The following is a 6,000-nucleotide window of genomic DNA, read 5'->3' as shown; positions in this document are numbered from 1 at the left end:
TTAGTTTTGGAAGATAGATGAGTATATATAGTTGGGTAAATTGTTTACGAACCACAAACAGAGTCAAGTCTGTTGCTAAAATTTGGGGTTCATGTTAGTTACAGTATCCTATCTTCAGCAAAAGAAATTAAAAATGAACTAATTAACCATTTAAAAAAGCTTGTTTTCTTCGTGGTCCACAAGTTTGCAGTGTGATTTATCTGTCACGTGCCAAAGTGAGAACATATTTATATAAAAAATAAGGTTCTCACCACCAAAAAACAATGATAAAAGTATATGTTTTCCGGCTTGTAGAACCACTTTGTCATTACGTTGTATCCTTCCCATATGCAAATACGTAACAATCACTGTACAATTACCACTGAACTTGACTTGATGTGAGTATCAGAAAATAATGGAAAAAACATGATTTTCGAAGCAAAATTTTGTTCTCTTGGATGCATACCATATCAACCTCCTCTTTTAAGATAGACTCAAATATGCTTGAGAACCATTCACAATTTTCTTCTATGGTCATCCCAGTGTTGTCATCTCCTTCACTTATCTTAAACATGACATTATCCCCATGTATCTTACACATGTGAAGTTTACACTATAAGAAAATTTGTTTACCTACAAATATTTAATTATGGATTTAGATATGTATGTGAATAATAATTTAACTAAGGATAAATACTTCATTTCTTTTAAAAATCAATACCTACTTGTCCTCATTTTCAGAAGGTAAACACCAGAAAACTGTATTATGAGTTCTAAAATAATTTTAGTGTTACCTTGTTTATGAAATTATTTCAAAGTTGTTTAATTGATCAAATGTAGTAAAATCTGCAACGAACTGTTAATAAACTCATCATTTTTATATTACTGTTTGGAACAAATTTTAAACTCGTATAATCCTTGTATTATGTTATAATCCATACAGTTAGTTAGACTACTTTGTAATTGAAGGCAATAAGTGAAGAATCATGTGTCATAAATCCACGAAATGTTATTGCCTGTGTCTCTGTTTATTATTCCTATGATATACCTAACTGTTATCCTTCACAACACCATAGTGAGGAAAACCAGCCATTGGGCAATGTCCTTCTCAGTTGTATCAAACTCAGTAAGAGCACAGAGAATGCACATTTTTTTGTTCAACTTAGTTCTGTGGTGGTATCCTCTGACCAGTGAATGGCAACAGTGAATGAAACTCTCGCAAGGGGGCCAGGCACCAATACAAGCCACCTTCCTCAAACCCGAGTCTAACGGGGGAAGACGTGTAACATAACACCCCAAAAGAGGATACTTCAAAATGTCTGCATCCTTTTACAAAGAACCAAAACTCACTACCTAATAGCAAACCCAAAACCACAAACAGAATTGAAAAGATGAGTCAATCATCTCATCTTTCTGGAACATAGCATCAATACCATTGACCTGAATTTCCATGATATGGACTTTCTTTCTGCTTCAACCCTTTTCATTTTCGTGATCTAGGTGTGAGCAAAAACACGAACAACGATGGCACACTTCTTCTTTGGTGAGTCTCAATGTTTTTCTTTCCGTCACTTTCATACTCATTTGAGTGCTTATGAATAATTGGGAGTACCATTTACACTTTTATTTTTTTTTTATTTTTTTTTATATTTTTTTATTTAACATCTTTTTGTTTTTATTTCTCAATCTAACACTCTTTTATTTTTATTTTCCTATTTAACACCATTTTAAAAATAAATAAATAAATAATAAATTAAAAAAAATGATAATTTTAATTTTAAATGCATTAAAAAATAATATTTTTAATGTTTAAAATAATTAGAAATATAATTAATGAATAAAGAAATGAGTTTTTACAAAATAAAAAAGTAATTAATTTAAAATGTTTAGTTTAATTTTTTTTTAAGAATGAAGAAAATAAAAAATTAAACTCTACAATTACAAGTTGAATATGTAAACATAGATTAATATTTATTTTTATTATTATTGATAATGTAATCATATTAATTTCAAGTAAAAAATACAGCACATAATAATAAAAAAATCAAGTTGAATAAGGACTAATATGGACATAAGAAAACAACATGATTGAACAAAAAAATGTTCATATTGTCAAACACCAGGACACACACATAAAGAACATGTCCCAACATTTCTGGATTGTACACTTCTCGTCATTAATTATGTTTCATTTCGCACAAACTATTTAATGTACCATTGAAGAAAATATTAAATGAATGATCATCTTTCATTTATTTTTCTTTTTATGAATAACATATACTTATTTAGTATCGTCTTATATCTCTTATATTTATCTTATTTGGATTTTTTTATATCTTTTATCTTTATCTTATTTTGTTTTGTCTTTATTTTATATCTTTTATGTTTAGTTATTAATTTTTTTCTGTCATTCTTTATTTATTTATGTTTTATTTTCTTGTTGTTGTTGTTTTTATTTTCTAGACTTATTTATTTTTGCATTTTTTTCTTCTCAATTTTAGGAATTAAGTGAAACATTTGCATTAGTTTTTTTTTAAAGATTTTGCATTTAAGGTAGACACTTCAATATTATTTGTGTGTCCACAATTAATTAATACTAATTGACTTTGGTTTTTTTATAATTATGTCCGGTATTTTTTACTTGAAATTAACATGATTACATCATCAATAATAATAATAAAAAATACTAATTTATATTTATAGATTCAACTTTTATGTTGTTGTAGGATTTAATTTTTTATTTTTTTCATTCTTAAAAAAAATAATTTTAAGCTAAACATTTTAAATTTATTACTTTTTTATTTTTATTTTGTAAAAAATAATTTCTTTATTTATTAATTATATTTCTAACTACTTTAAACATTAAAAAATATTCTTTTTAATACATTCAAAATTAAAATTATAAAAATAATAATTTATTATTTATTTATTTATTTTTGAAATGGTGTTAAATAGTGAAATTAAAAATGAAAAGATGCTATATAAAAAAATAAAAACAAAAGGATGTTAGATAGAAAAATAAAAACACAAAGATAAATGTTAGATAGAGAAATAAAAATATAATGGTGCTAAATAGAAATTTAGGCACATGCACCATTTCTTATGTACCTTTCACTTAGACCCTCAAAATACAATCTAGAAGTATTTCAACGGTTATATATATATAACATATGAATGTGTATGGGTATAATTATAAATACGTCTGTAAGTAGACGTGTATGTCAATGTGTATAATAATAATAATAATAGTGTTTTATTCAATTTAAATGAAATATAGATTGATAATGCAAATAGTTCACTGAAAAAATCAGTTATACGTAATAAAAAATTCTTAGATAATATATATCAATATTATTATTATTATTATTTTTTATTATTATTATTTATCATTATTAATTTTATAAATGTAATTAAGAATATGTTGCAAAAGTAAATCGTAGTCCACCTATAACTACTACATACTACATCAGACAAAAAAATAATTCATTAGATTACTATTATTAATAATACGATTATTATTATTATTATTATTATAATTATTATTATTATTGATAATATCAATATTGTTATTATAAAAAATTTAATTATTAATAATAATAATATTAATATTTTTATATTAATAATAATATTATTATTAGTAGTAATAATATTAACAATCATAATAATTTCAATAATAATAATAGTAATAAAATTAATAATAATATTATTAATAAAAATAATATTATCATTATTATTATTTTTATTAACAATAATAAATAATAATATTAATATTGATAATAATATTAACAATAATAATATTAATATAAATAATAATAATAATAATAATAAAATAATGTGACACTTATGTTTAGTTAATATTGATAAGTGGAATTGATAAAAGAAAAGAAAAGAAATGGATAATATTTAATTTAATGATAATTAATAATTGGAGGAAAGGAAGATAAGGACATGCATAACAATATTATGTCCTTTTGTTAATGAGAAAGCCTCAGTAACTCTGTTTTGCCCAACTTATGTTACAAAGTTCTGATGTGAAAGTTTTGCATTTCTTCTTTATAGTCTTTCCCCAACTAGGCTTGAATCTTCCTTGAAAATTGGGGTGCTTCTGCCCATGATGATGTTGGTGCTTCTGCCCTCACTCCATGTGCTTGTATCTTATTTTCTGCATGGTACATTTTAAAATCACAAACTCAAAAACAATAAATATTTATAAAATTCACATACACAAACAAAATCAATCTCTTCATGTCTACAAACTACAATAACTATTCTAAATGAAAATAGCTTTATTTATTTATTTTATTTTTAATCATGTAAAATAAATAATTCTCTTACATATTACTACATACACTAAAATACACTAATAATAAATAAAGAAATAAAATGAATCACAATATTAATACTCTATGTAATATTTATATCTTCATTCAAAATTTAATGACAACTTTTTAAATAATTCTACCTTAAGGAAAAAAAAATGTCATCCATAATATAATGCCTTTTTTCCCATAAATTTTTTGTTGTTGATACTGAAATCTAAACCATAAGATGAAGAAAAAATAAATTTCTTTATATTCAATATTGTTGATTGATTAAAACAACTTGAACTTTATTAAATTTTTTTATTCCAATATTCCACATAACATACAAAACAAAAATCACACATATACGTAAATAAATTAACTTACCGTTTGACAATCCTGCGGCTGAACAACCAAAATTACAAAGGATCACACAAAAGTATGAAGGGTGTACGCCGCAGTTATCTGCGATACAATGGTCCAAGCATGGAGTTAGAGATTCTTGAGCATCAACCGTTACAGTAGCTATGAGGCACACCACCAACAACAATGCAACGTATTTGTTTGCCATTTTAGTTATTTTTTTCTGTTGTTGTTGGTGGTTTTGTTTTCCTCCTTCCCTTACCTTAGTTTTGGAAGATAGATGAGTATATATAGTTGTGTAAATGGTTTATGAACCGCAAAGAGAGTCAACATCTGTTGCTAAAATTTGGGGTTGTTATTAGTTAGAATATTTGTAACTTTAAGAGAAGAATATGGAAAAGAACTGGTTATTAATTTAAAATACTTGTTTTCTTCCACCTTTCGTGGTCCAACTCCAGTTTGAAGTGTGATTAATCAATATGTCATGTGTCCAACTGAGAAGATATCTATTTTGTAAACCTAACTTTCTCAAAGAAAAAAACTAAAACATTTTCTCCTTTTTAGAAACAAACAATGACATAGGTTCTTCAATGCTCTAAATTTAACAGAAGATATTGAAAGTTCTAATCTATTTTCTATTTCATATATAAAAAATGCAATGTGTATGTTTTCTTGCTTAGTGACCATTTTGTCATTACTTTGTGTCCTTCCCATACAGAACATTGGTTATACAATTACCTCTGAATTTGATAGGATGCTAGTAGAAGAAAGCATTGTTAAAATCATAGATTCAAACAACTAACATGAATTTCGAAGCAAATTTTTTTTGACTTATACCAAAGCTTGAAACAATTATGTAATTAAGGAGTCTAAGTCAATTAGTAAGAGAATAAATTAATTAATTTCAAGCTTAATAACATTGGATATAGATAATTTTATCTATAAGAAATAATATGCTGAAGAACATAACAAACTTTATAAAGCAACAAAAGTTGTGCACCTCCTTTTCTACTTGCAAGCCTTGGACATTTTCCTTTTTTTTCAGTAAATATTAAATTAATTAAAGGAAACACTTTAGGGGTGTCCCAACCTTTATACAATTATTAAAAAAACACAAGAAAACATCCAAAATCATCTCAACAACATGAAAACTTATAAGAACCAATGTTTTTCAGAGAGGCAACTCGGCATTTTCCAGCACTATAGAAAAAACAATATAAAATATATTATGCAACAAATATGCATAGTTCCAACACATTATACTTTAAACCGTTTTCCTCACAAATACACTCCCAAAAACAATCTCATAAAGACCTCTAGTGATGGTCAAATATCCCTTCAAAGTTGATAAGACAAT

General features: G+C 25.3%; 1 long non-coding RNA gene across 1 annotated transcript; it reads right to left on the bottom strand.

The window, feature by feature from the left end:
• Positions 1-3,849: 3,849 nt before the first annotated feature.
• On the bottom strand, positions 3,850-4,903 carry LOC137828668 (uncharacterized). The gene is made up of 2 exons (XR_011083941.1): positions 4,668-4,903; positions 3,850-4,141 (listed from the first exon to the last, which is right to left on the bottom strand). It is a non-coding gene; the product is annotated as an uncharacterized LOC137828668 (long non-coding RNA).
• Positions 4,904-6,000: the final 1,097 nt, after the last annotated feature.

Source organism: Phaseolus vulgaris, chromosome 7 (genome assembly GCF_051622355.1).
Source record: "Phaseolus vulgaris cultivar YP4 chromosome 7, ASM5162235v1, whole genome shotgun sequence".
NCBI lineage: Eukaryota > Viridiplantae > Streptophyta > Magnoliopsida > Fabales > Fabaceae > Phaseolus > Phaseolus vulgaris.
Note: the sequence above shows the minus strand (reverse complement) of the source record. Positions and strands in the feature narration are given on the sequence as shown.